The following is a 14,182-nucleotide window of genomic DNA, read 5'->3' on the forward strand; positions in this document are numbered from 1 at the left end:
ATGGTCCATGACCCCTGCCATCAAAATATTCCACCACCTTGTCATCACAATGCTCCATGCCCTTGTCATCACAATGCTCCAAGACCCCTGTAATCACAATGCTCCATGCCCCTTTTCATCAGAATGCTCCATGAAAATTGTCATCTGAAGGCTCCATGGACTTCTCATCACAATGCTCCAGGGTCTTGTCATCTCAATGCTCTATTCCCTTGTCATCACAATACTCCCTGACCCCTGTCATCACAAGACTCCATGAACATTTTCAGCCCAATGCTCCATGACCTTCTCATCACAATGCTCCATGACCCCTGTCATCACAGTGCTCCATGACTTTTGTCATCACAATGTTCAATACAGTTGTCATCATAATGCTCCCTGACACTTGTCATCAGAATGCTCCTTGAAACCTGTCATGAAAAGGCTCCATGCCTATTTCATCACAATGCTCCATTCCCTTGTAATCACAATGCTCCATTACCCCAGTAATCACAATGCTTCATACCGCTTTTCATCTCAATGCTCCAAATCCCCAGTCATCACAATGCTCCATGCTCTTGTCATCACAAATCTCCAGGACACATGTCCTCAGAATGCTATTTGGCCTTCTCATCACAATGCTCCATGCCCTTGTCATCACAATGCTCCAAGACCGCTGCCATAACAATGCTCCATGACACTTTTCATCTCAGTGCTCCATGAACCCTATCATCACAATGCACCATGCCCTTCTTCATAATGCTTCATGCTATTGTCATCACAATGAAATCAAAATGCTCCATGACCTCTGTCATCACAAAGCTCAATACACTTTTCATCACAATGCTCCCTGACATTTGTCATCAGTATGCCCCTTGAACCCTGTCATGACAAGGCTCCATGCCTTTGTTATCACAATGATCCATGCCCTTTTCATCAAAATGCTCCAAGACCCCTGTAATCACAATGCTTCATGCCCTTGTCATTCACAAATCTCAAAGACGCATGTCATCAGAATGCTCCATAGCCTTCTCATCACAATGCTCCATCCCCTTGTCATCACAATGCTCCAAGACCCCTGTAATTACAATGGTCCGTGCCCCTTTTCCTCTCAATGCTCCATGAACCCTGTCGTCACAATGCACCTTGCCCATCATCATAATGCTTCATGCCATTGTCATCACAATGAAATCAAACTGCTCCATGACCTCTGTCATCACAATGCTCCAAACACTTGTGATCACAATGATCCATATCACTTGTTATCACAACGCCCCATGATGCTCGTCATCACAATTATACATGGTCTTCTCATCACAATGCTCCATGACCTTCGTCATCACAATGCTCAATACACTTGTCATCACAATGCTCCCTGACACTTGTCGTCAGTATGCTCCTTGAACATTGTCATGACAAGGCCCCATGCATTTTTCATCACAATGGTCCATGCCCTTTTCATCACAAGTCTCCAAGAACCTTGTAATCACAATGCTCCATGCAATTGTCGTCACAAAGCTCCAAGACCCCTGTAATCCCAATGCTCCATGCCTCTTTTCATTAGAATATTCCATTCCCTTGCCATCACAGTGCTCCATGACACCTGTCATCACAATACTCCATGAACATTTTCAGTCCAATGCTCCATGACCTTCTCATCACAATGCTCCATGACCCCTCTCATCACAATGCTCCATGAGCACTGACATCACAACGCTCCATGCCCCCTGAAAACACAATGATCCGGGACTCTTGTCATCAAAATTCTCCATGACACATGTCATCCCAATGATCCATTCCCTTGTCATCCCAATGCTCCATGAAACTTGTAATCACAATGCTCCATGCCATTGTCATCACAATGCTCCATGAACCCGCTCATCACATTGCTCGATGTCCTTGTCATCACAAAGTTGCATGACACTTTTCATCAAAATGCTCGATGCCCTTCTCATCACAATGCTCCATGCCCTTGTCATTACAATCCTCCATGACCCATGTATCACAGTGTTCCGTGCCCATGTCTTCACAATGCTCCATGCCCACTCATCACAATAATCCATGAAATATTTCACACCAATGCTCCATGCCCTTTTCATCACAATGCTCCTTTATCACTGTCATAACAATGCTCCATGACCCCAGTCATCACAATGTTCCCCGGCCTTGTCATCAGAAGGCTCCATGACCATTGTTATCACAATGTTCCAAGACCCCTGTAATAACAATTCTTCATGCCCTTGTCATTCACAAATCTCCATGGCGCATGTGATCATAATGTTCCATGGCTTTCTCATCACAACACTCCATCCCCTTGTCATCACAATGCTCCAAGACCCCTGTAATCACAATGCTCCATGCCCCTTTTCATCAGAATATTCCATGACACTTGTCTACACAAAGCTCCATGGACTTCTCATCACAATGCTCCATTCCTTTCTAATAACAATGCTCCATTTCCTTGCCATCACAATGCTCCATGACCCCTGTCATCACAATACTCCATGAATATTTTCAGCCCAATGCTCCATGACCTTCCCATCACAATGCTCCATGAGCACGGTCATCACAACGCTCCATGACCCCTGACAACACAATGATCCGGGACTCTTGTCATCAAAAGGCTCCATGTAACTTGTCATCCCAATGATCCATGCCCTTGTCATCACAATGCTCCATGAACATTGTAATCAAAATGCTCCTTGACGCATGTCATTACAATGCTCCATGACCCTTGTCATCACAATGTTCGATGACTTTGTCAGCAAAATGCTACATGACCTTGTCATCACAATGCTACATGCGCTTGTCATCACAATCCTCCATGAACCTTGGGATCCTATTGCCTCATACCTTTGTCATCACAATGCTCCATTTCTCTTGAAATCAAAATGATCCATGACCTCTGTCATCACAATGCTCCAATCCCTTGTGATCACAATGTTCCATAACACTTGTCATCACAATTTTCCATGATGCCTGTCACCACAATACTCCATGCCCTTGTCATCACAATGCTGCATGACATTTTTCATCACAATGCTGAATACACTTGTCATCACAATGCACCCTGACACTTGTCTTGAGAATGCTCCTTGAGCCCTGTCATGAAAAGTATCCATGCCTTTTTCATCACAATGATCCATGCCCTTTTCATCACAATGCTCCATGACATTGTCATCACAATACTCCAAAGGCTTGTCAGCAGAAAGTTCCATGACCTTTTTCATCACAATGCTCCATGAAACTTGTCATCACAAAGCTCCATGACACATTTTCTCACAATGCTGTCCCTTGTCATTACAGTACTCCAAGACACTCGTCATCAAAATTATCCATGGTCTTCTCATCAAAATGCTCCACGGTCTTGCCATCACAATGCTCCATTCCCTGGTTGTCACAACGCTCCATGACGCATGTCACCAGAATGCTCCATGGCCTTCTCATCACAATGCTACATGTTCTTGTCATCAACATTCTCCAAAATCCCTGTTATCACAATGCTACATGCTCCTTTTCATCTCAATGCTCCACGAAAACTGTCATCATGATGCACCATGCCCGTCATCTTAATGCTTCAGGCTATTTTCATCAAAATGAAATCAAAATGCTCCATGACCTCTCTCATCAGAATGTTCCAAACGTTTGTGATCTCAATGTTCCATAACACTTGTCATGACAATGCCCCATGACGCTCATCATCACAATTATTCATTGTCTTCTCATCACTATGCTCCATGATCTTTGTCATCACAATGCTCAATACACTTGTCATCACAATGATCCCTGACACTTGTCGTCAGTATGCTCCTTGAACACTGTCATGACAAGCCTCCATGCCCTTTTCATCACAATGCTCCAGGAACCCTGTAATCACAATGCTCCATGTCCTTGTCATCACAAAGCTCCATGATACATGTCATCAGAAAGCTCCATGGCCTTCTCATCACAATGCTCCATACGCTTGTCATCAGAGTGCTCCCAGACCCCTGTAATCAATATTCTCCATGCCCCTTTTCATAAGAATGTTCCATGAGACTTTTCATCACAAGGCTCCATGGTCTTCTCATCACAATGCTTCAGGAACTTGTCTGCACAATGCTCCATTCCCTTGCCATCACAATGCACCATGACCACTGTCATCACAATACTCCAGGAACAGTTTCAGCCCAATGATCCATGACTTTCTCTTCATCATGCTCAATGACCCCTGTCATCACAATGCTCCATGACCACTGTCATCACAATGCTCCATGACCCCTGACAACACAATGGTCTGGGAATCTTGGCATCAAAATTCTCCATGACCTTGTCATCACAATGATCCATGACCTGGTCATCCCAAAGTTCCATGAACCCTGTAAGCACAATGATCCTTGATGCATGTTATCACAGTGATCCATGACCCTTGTCATCACAATGCTCCATGCCTGTGTCAGCAAAATACTACATGACCTTGTCATCACAATGCTCCATGCGCTTGTTATCACAGTCCTCCATGAACCTTGGGATCACATTTCTTCCTGCTCTTGTCATCACAATGCTCATGCTCCTTGAACTCAAAATGATCCATGATCTCTGTCATCACAATGCTCCAAACACGTGTGATCACAATGATCCTTAATACTTGTCATCACAGAATGTCCTCTAAGATTTGCACAAAATGAAATATTAATCAGCCAACAGCACTGACTGAACTAAACATGTCTTTTAAAGTATGTTTTGATGTAATAAATAAACTGAAGTGCCTACATCTTACAAACTTCTCATCACAATAAAAAAAAATTATAATACAATGCACGGTGACAGATGTTAACTAGATTTACTGAGGTGATCATTTCACAATACGCACAAATATCAAATCATTATGTCGTATACCCGCAACTAATATAATGTGGTCTGTCAATCATACCTCAATAAAAATAAATAAATAAATAAATAGATAGATAGATAAATAAATAAATGCCTGAAATGGCATTAGCACAGCTAAACAGCAAACCTACACTTTCAAGATTTGTAAATATAGATGGGTCTGATGGAATCCTTTGTATTCACTGGAATAACAATTTTGTCCAACTGTTTCACAAAGCTGTAATATTTATACATATACAATTACTCCTGTCAGCAAAAACTAAAAGGGTAGAAATGTCCCCTCCCATTCCTTGAGGGTGGGAAGCCCTGGTCTGAAGGTAACTGTCTAAGAACTGGCTCCACTGCCACTTCTCATCAGTGGCGCCAGACAGGGCCAACTAGGGTGGGAAGAATCGGGCTCTTGTTTCTGGAAATCAAAGGACTAAATAGGAGCTGTGCTGCTGTTTAACAGGCACGAGACCGTTCATCCCCTTACGGTGGATACAAGAGCATGTTGTTCGTTCTTAGATCACAAGGCTTATCCCTGACTAATTAGGCAGAGGAAGACATCCACTCCGTGCCCTACATCATTTTACTCAGAAAGAGAACACTATGCCTGAGTTACTCTTCTGCCTCTCCTGCTAAAATTATTCTACAAAACCAATATTGGAGTAAACTAGGCAATTAGATTTCTCAGTTCACCTGGAAAATAGACTGAAGTTTAAACTGAATCATATTTTCCTGAGATAATACTACTTCCAACATTGAAAAATTCCTATGAAAGGATTTTAGAAAATCTGGCCTAAACCTTCTTGTAAAAACTTGAAAACACCTGTTTACCATCTTCAGTCAAAGTCCCAAGAAACCTTCGAGTAATCTGATCTAATGAAACCAGAACTTTCTACCACTTAAACTTGTCCTTCCCTCTTCCATTGTACCTTGACGAAAATCCAGGGAAGAGCAAGAAAACCACTTGATATCAAGATTTGTAAGTAATGCTTTCAAAGGAACTGTCTTGTTTCTGTCACATTTCGTCCGTCTTCCATGACCCCCAGGGCCGGCTTCTTGCGTGTGGGCCCGTGCTGTGTGGGACCTGGATTTACCCATCATTTAAATCTCAGGGCCTACCTAGCAGCCTACACAGCAGGCTTCCAACACAGGTTACTTAATTCTCTGGCCCCCATCCAGCAGTGCAGCCCACAGGCGGCCTCAGGAGAGCGCCATGAAGAAGAGGCTTCTGCTTCTCACACCACTGCCTTGGGCGCTCTGTCAGCTCTTTCTCTCCCTCACTCCCTGACAGCACCGCGAGGAGGCGCGATGGAGCTTGCCTGTCATTTCTGGCCCTTAAAGAGCTCGGGCCAGTCTGATCGAAACCTAGACGCACTGTCTTCCCGCCCTTAACACACACCTTCCCTCCCCCGGCCGTGCTGGCCTCAGCGGCGTGCTCTGTTCCTTGACTCTCCTGGCTCCACCCCTCCTGCGCTTCGCCCCTTACCTCCCCGCAGTCCTGCTCACTGGGGGATGGAAAAGGGAGGTGGGAGAGGGCGGGGATCCGACAGGAGAGAAAAAGGCAAGCTTCATTTTCCCAAGCCAGGCTCCTTGTGCTGCCCGCTGGCCGCTGGTGGCTCCTGTCGGGGCGGGTCCTCGCGTTCTCCACCCAGAGTGCACCCGGGGGGCCTCAGGAGACAGGTCTGGGGGCCTGCGCACTGCCCCTGCCCCTGAAAAGGACGACACAGTCTGGCCGAAGGCTTCCATCTCGCCCCTCCCTGCCCGCTCTGCCGCCTTCCTTCGGCCCTTCACTTGGCTCTCGGGCCCCACAGGCAGCGACTCGTGCAGCTCCCTCCGGAGGCCTCTGCTTGTCCCCGGGCAGCCATCCGAGTGCAGGCTGTTGGAAAAGCCGCCCTCTCTCACCCAGCCACGGAGCCTCAAGCCAGCCTTTGCCCTCAGACCTCTCCAGCTAAGAGCTAGGCGCCAGTTTCTGTTCCACCCACGGGATAGTCTCAGTGGCTGGGGACACCATCACGGTGGCTCGCGCTCCAGGTGCTGCTACTCTGGTGGCATCAGCTGGAAGTGGCCCTGGGAACGTCTGCAAGCTGGGGAGTGATGTGCCCCTCTCTCCTCTCACAGACGGCTCCTCTCTCTACTAGCAGCGCTGCCTGACCTGAGGTGGGCAGGAGAACACGCAAGCGGTCCACTAGTGTGGCCTGGGTGCTAACTCATCTTATGGACCCAGCTGTCAGCTCCCAGCCGGCTGCGTGGTGCACCCACACTGGGGCCCATCCCCGCCCCTGTCCTGTGGGGAAGGCCGTGGACACACCACACCCTCTCTGCAGGGCCTCGCCCTCTGCTTCTCGGACCATCGACATTCTCTTCCACTACCCGCTTGGGGTCATGGTGACTGCACCCGTTCAGCTCTCCTGCAAGTCCTTCATGGATGTGGCCAGGACCTCGCTTTAGAAACAACACCCTCTTGCAGAGTCAATCCAGCTTATATTGGGTCAAGGGTAGGCTGGCGGTAGGTTCCCAAATATGCAGAGGAGACACTGAGCCCTGTGTCACTGGACGTCATCACGCTCGATAGGAGATACCATAGTTAGGACTGGGTGAAAGGTGGGACGGAGAGTCTTCATTACTCTGTTCATTATTTGACTATCTTTGGTGAGTTACTCTTTACATCTTCCACCCAGCGCATCTCAGTAGGTCTGAGTTTTCTGCAGTATCCATAGAATAAGCAGTGACAGGATAGGAAAAAATAGATGTAAAAAAACGGCCAATGTTCAAGATTTGAATGTCTAAAGCCATCCTAACAGGCATTCTTCCCACCCTGTAGAATCCACTCTGCCTCACACTGGCACCAAAAGACCTCTGAAAAGCACGTTTAAAATCTGATCCATTTGCCAAGCTAGTGGTGTCTTTCTATTACCCACCACACTCGGGAGAGCCAGCCTGTCTGGGAAGCTGTTTCCAATTCATCTTGCATCCTGTGGTGCCCTTTCCCATAGAGGAAACCTGCTCATGTAAAGAAGCAGCCACTATTGGGGGGCAGCACGTGTACTGCATCTTAAACACATCCTGATTCATGAGGCAGCCCTCAGCCCTCAGCCCCCAGCCCCCTGAGCGCAGTGCTGCTGGGACTCCAGCTGCCTGAGCGTTCGCAGGAAAACAATTTGTTGACCCCAATCTAGGTTTGCACTTTTCAATTTTTCAACTGACACTGGCAACAAAAGCCTCTATATAGCCTATGCACCCAGTTCCAATTAAAACACCTTTGCAAATAAACCAGATTACATATGCACAGACTCCTACAATGTCTGGGTTCCGAAAAATAAAATTCCCAAAGTCAATTCCTCAAAACTAATCTGAAATGTTACATATTTAAATTAACTTTTACTAAGGATGGAAATGTGATATAACACAGTCAGTTACAAGGTGTAATTTAGGTACTAAGAGGAAGTAATAATACAATGAACACAGCAATGTATAAAATCTGTTGATCAAACATGACAATAAGATAAAAAGAGAATAGCTGAGGGGCTAGCATTGTGAGATGACCAGAGGCTTTTTTCCTTATATTCTTCTCTTTTTTTTGCATCTTTTAAAATTGAGGTATAGGTTTATGTACAATACTATATACGTTGCAGGTGTACAACACAGTGATTTACAGTTTTAAAGGCTATAACTCCATTTATAGCTATTATAAAATACTGGCTCTATTCTCTCTGCTGTATGATATATCCTTGTAGCTTACTTATTTTATATATAGTAGCTTGTACCTCTTAACCCCCTAACCCTATCTTGCCCCTCCCCCTTCCCTCTCCCCAGTGGGAACCACTGGGTTGTTCTCTATATCTGAGTGTGTTTCTTTTTCTTATACTCACTACTTTACATTTTAGATTCCACATATAAGTGATAACATACAGTACTTGTCTTATTATTTCACTAAGCGTAATAGCCTCCCAAGTCCATCCACGTTATTGCAAATGGCAAGTTTTCATCCTTTTTTTTTCGGTTGAGTAGTATTCCATTGTATTTGTATGTGTATGTGTGTCTCTGTGTGTGTGTGTGTGTGTGTGTGTGTGTGTACACCACATAATCTTTATCCATCCTTCTGTTGATAGACACTTAGGTGGCTTCCGTGTCTTGGCTATTGTAAATAACACCGCTGTGTACATTGGGGTGCATGTATCTTTTTGAGTGAGGGATTTTCTTTTTTTCTGATATATACCCAGGAATGGAATTGCGGGGTCATATGGTAGTTCTATGTTTAGTTTTCTGAGAAACCTCCATACTGTTTTCCACACAGGCTGTACAATTTACGTCCCCACCAATGGTGTACATGGGTTCCCTCTTCTCCTTATATTTTCCCTTTTTCATTTCTTGGAAGGCAACCTTCTCATTTTTTATTTTTAAAAGGTTATTATAAATTGTTTTGGAAAGAATGCTTCTGTTTAAAGCATAAGATAAAGGCAAATATATCTTTTCTAAAAATCTATAAAACAGGAGTAAAGTTCACGTAGGGCATCATTTGTTTTTTTACCTTACACCTCCTTCTTTTAATTTTTTTGAATCATGTGAGCATGTTACGTATCTTAAAATACATACATGTGCTGTGTATATATGTGTGTGTTTGTGTACACACAAATCCACATATCATATGTTTATATTGCTCCCCCAAATGTTCCTCTTCTCTTTTATCCCTTATATTCACAGTCCATGCATGATACATTTTGAGTCTGAGGAAGACAATAAATAGAAACCCTCTTTGTCAAGTTCTCAATAAAATTAAGACAAAAGAATGAAGCAGACAGGAGACCACAATAAAAGGCTGCGTGGGAGGATATGACTTTTATCAGGGGGCAAGTTTCCTTCTTAATTTTAAAAATATCCTGTGATGAGATAAATTCATCTACACTGACCCAGGCAGAGCTGAACCGAGGCAGGTATCACGATATTCTGGTGTAATATGCAAGATATTTAACACCTTAGGATCTGGCCCCTACCAATCTAAACAGTCTACAGCTACAGACAGCACGGACAACCATGTGGGTGTGTGAGCTTGCCCAGGCAGGGCTTGATTCTGTACTTAGTGTGGGGAGCAGCACAGAAAAATGTGTGCAGAGGGCAGGCCGGCTCCTCATGAGAAGGGAACCCATGCCCCGTTTATCCTTCCAGCCCACCAATCAAATCAGTCATTTCACCTCTCAAGGGAAGAGTGAAGTAAGGGAGTAGAGAGAAACCAGGAGTGTTACCCTAATCACAAATGGAGATGGACGGAAACATCACAAATAGGGAAGATTCCTTCGGAAGAACAGATTCAAATGTAAAACTATTAAAAGTTGGACTAAGGCTCTGAAGAAAATAAACAAGGTGCTGTGACAGATACCAACAGTGCGATGAACCAATACATATGTAAGTTATTTTCAAAAGGAGTGCTGTGCACTTATCCCCTTGCCCCCAAGTTCACATGTTGAAGTCTTAACCCCAAATGTGAATGTATTAATATTTAGAGATAGGGCCTATAAGGAGATAATTACAGTTAAATGAGGTCATAATGGTGGAGCCATGATAGAGAGGATTAGCACCCTCATCCAGAAAGGCACCAGAATGTTCACTCTCTCCCCTGCCACTTCCCCCTCAACAAAGGAGAGGTCATGTGAGCATACAAAGATTTGGTGTTGCCTACAAGCTGAAAGAAGAGGCCCCAGAATGAAACCTACCTTGTCAGCATCTTAATCTTCAAGTTCCCAGCCTCCAGAACTGTGAGAAATAAATTTCTGTTGTGATAAATTTCTGTTGTGTAAGCCTCCCAGTCTGTGGTATTTGGTTATGGCAGCCAGAGCAGACCAATACAATGAGAAGCGAACTCTTTTCTTTCTATCTTTATCTATCTATCTATCTATCTATCTGCAAGAAAAAAAATATATATATATATTATATATATATATATATATAATATATATATATATATAAAATACATATATATATATATATATTACACACACACACACACACACACACACATATATATATAAATGTAGAAAGCTTATGACATGTAACTACAAATTTTTGTATTTATCTTCATAGTGCCTATTGAATGAAGAGCATTGTTTGAACATGATATAAACTATAAGCTGAGCTAGATTATAAAGGTTCTTTTTAATGTTAAATTAAAAAGTGTGTCCCTAAAAATTTGAGGTATACATTATTTTCAAGATTGAGTTTTCAATGAACGTCCTGTCTCAAATAATGCTGCAAACAGTCAATTTAGACTTTTCATTGCTTACTTACTCAGTTGCTTCTCTGTTGGGAACTCTTCTCATGGAGAAAGACACCATCACTTTGAAGAGATATTCTTCATTTGTATCCCAGGCCTACTGAAAGAGAAGTAAAACCGAAGGTAAAGTGAAGCGGCATGGGGTAAAAATTGGCCCATTGGGTTCTAAGTGTGGCCACACTGCTGTTGGTGTGTGTCAGTCTGTCTCTGTCTGCGTCTCTCTCTGATCTTCCTCATACAATAAAGACTGGAGACCATGATAAATCATGTCACCATAAAGTTCAGGATAGAGTTTCCTGGCTATTCTATCATTGTAAGTGTGGTGTGTTTCCCATGGCATTATCTTCTTCCAAATCTGCAGTATTAGTAGCCAGTCAACAAATAGGTCATTTGGACATCTCATCCTGGACATAAACAGTTGATTCCCTTCTTTCCTTTCACCTTTCCCTCATAAACTGACTCCCTTTCTCAGCTTCCTTCCCTTTATTAACACCGGTACAATTTTACTTTTTATATTCTTAGCTGAAAACTTGAGTGTACGTGTTTATATTATGGGCTGAATTGAACCCCCCTGCAGAGAAATTCATATGCTAAATCCTACACCCCCAGTACCACAGAATGGAACCACATATGGAGATAGTGTCTTTACAGAGGTGATTAGGTTACAATTAGATGACTAGGGTGGGCCCTAATCCAATATGACGGGTGTCCTTGTAAGAACAGGAAATTTGTCACAGACACATACAGAGGGAAGACGTGTAGACACAGGGAGAAGTCAGCCATCTAGAAGCCAAGGGGAGAGGCCTGGAACACCTCCCTCCCTCACAGAACTCAGAAGGAACCGACCCCGCTGACACCTTGATCTTGGACTTCCAGCCTCCAGAATGAGAGAAAACAAATTTCTGTTGTTTAAGCCACTCAATCTGTGGTACTGTGTTACAGCAGCCCTAGCAAACTGAAGTGGCTGACCCCATATTTTAGGTGGTAATCAAGTGTAACTGGAGAAAATCACAAAACAGCTTTTGTGGCTTAACTCTAAACTCATGATGACCTACTCCCAAATTGCCTGGGATCCCCTTAGTAGTCTCCAACAGTTTTCTCGCTCTCATGATTCACAATGACTATTTCAAAGCTCCTTCAGGCCTCTCCAAATCTCAGTGCTGCCCTCAAACCTCACTCTCACTAGGCACTCTTGTTTTATAAGTTACTGATAACATCTCAAGTCATCCACTTACACTCCCCCGCCCTCCTGACACCAAGTACAAAACTTCCTCCATAGGCACATGTCTTATCCACGCCCTCCCCCGAAGGGCCAGATGTGGTGTTTCTCCTCCTGTCAAAGGCTGTTCTGTCCACCTCTATTAGGAACACTTCCATTCGGCCCTTCCCGGGATCTAAACAATACAGTTTCGTCCTCTCTTCTGTGCATTCAGTGCTGACTGGAGGCTCTCCATTGACTCTGAACCATGCTCAAGTCTTTCCCATTAAAACAACAGCAAAACTAAATCACTTTATTCAGTCCTCCTTCTTCTACCCATTGCTGTCTCTCCCCTGCCCTTCACAGCCAAAATTCCCAAAGGAGTTATCCATCCTTCTGTCTTTACATGGTCACTGCCCACTTACTCTTTTTTTATATAAATTCATTTATTTTATTTATTTTTGGATGTGTTGGGTCTTTGTTATTGTGCGTGGGCTTTCTCTAGTTGTGGCGAGCAGGGACTACACTTCATTGTGGTGAGTGGGCCTCTCATTGCAGAGCACGGGCTCTTGTTGAGGAGCACGGGCTCTTCTTGTGGAGCACGGGTTCTAGGCACGTGGGCTCAGTAGTTGTGGCACATGGGCTTCAGTAGTGGTGGCTCGTGGGCTCTAGAGCGCAGGCTCAGTAGTGGTGGCACACGGGCTTAATTGCTCCGCGGCATGTGGGATCTTCCCGGACCAGGGCTCGAACCCGTGTGCCCTGCATTGGCAGGCGGATTCTTAACCACTGTGCCAGAAGGGAATCCCCACTGCCCACTTATTCTTACCCTCCTCCACCATCTGCCTTCCAATCCCTCCACTCCACAAAGCAGCTCTCTCACATTACCAATGACCTTCACGCTGCTCAACACAATGAGCAGTTTTCAGTCACGCCTCGCTTGGCCGCTCAATGGCATCTGATGCTCTTGAACAGTCCCTTCATCTGAAAGCGCTCTCTTCCCTTTCGTGATATACAGCATCGTCCTGGTTTTCCTCCTGCCCCTCCGCCTCCTTTGCAGGTTCACCCTCCTCTACAAGGCCTTTAAGCTTTCGAGAATCACTAAGCTCAAGGCTAGCCCCTCTCCTCTTGCCACCCTCCGCTTTCTCCCTCAGCACCGTCATTACCACCTCAATGCAGGTGACACAGGAATGTGTATCTCAAGCCACTTCTCTCCTTGCCTGTTTGTCAATAATATGTCAAAGTCAGTAAGTCCAAAATTAAAGCCATGATTTTCTTGTTGGTTCTTTGTTCCCTGACTCGTAAATGGGCCATTATGCATCCAGCTGCATAATTAGAAACCAAAGCTTATCCTTGACCCCTCGTCCTCTCTTCCTTGTGAACCCATCCCCGTGGCTCTCAAATCCTTTCACTGCCCCCTCTCTCCACCAACACACCGTACTCCAAATAGCCATCACCTCCCACCTGCACTACTCCAACTGCCTCCCAACTGGCTCCTCCTCTCTACTCCAGTCCCCTTGACTCTGTCTTCCACACTGTGGCCAGAGTGTCTTGTAAACACAAATTCTGTCATGACACCCCTTCCATGAAACTCCTCATCGCTTTAAAGATAATATCAAGGACTTCCCTGATGGTGCAGTGGTTAGCAGTCCACCTGCCAATGCAGGGGACACACGGGTTTGAGCCCTGCTCCAGGGAAACCCCACATGCCGTGGAGCAACTAAGCCTGTGCTCCACAACTACTGAGGCTGTGCTCTAGAGCCTGTGAGCCACAACTACTGAGCCCACATGCCACAACTACTGAGCCTGCATTCTAGAGCCCGTGTGCCACAACTGTGGAAGCCAGCATGCCTATAACACGGCATGCCCGTGTTCTGCAACAAGAG

The sequence above is a fragment of the Mesoplodon bidens genome, assembly GCF_964165515.1.
Source record: "Mesoplodon bidens genome assembly, contig: HAP1_SCAFFOLD_528, whole genome shotgun sequence".
Classification (NCBI taxonomy): domain Eukaryota; kingdom Metazoa; phylum Chordata; class Mammalia; order Artiodactyla; family Ziphiidae; genus Mesoplodon; species Mesoplodon bidens.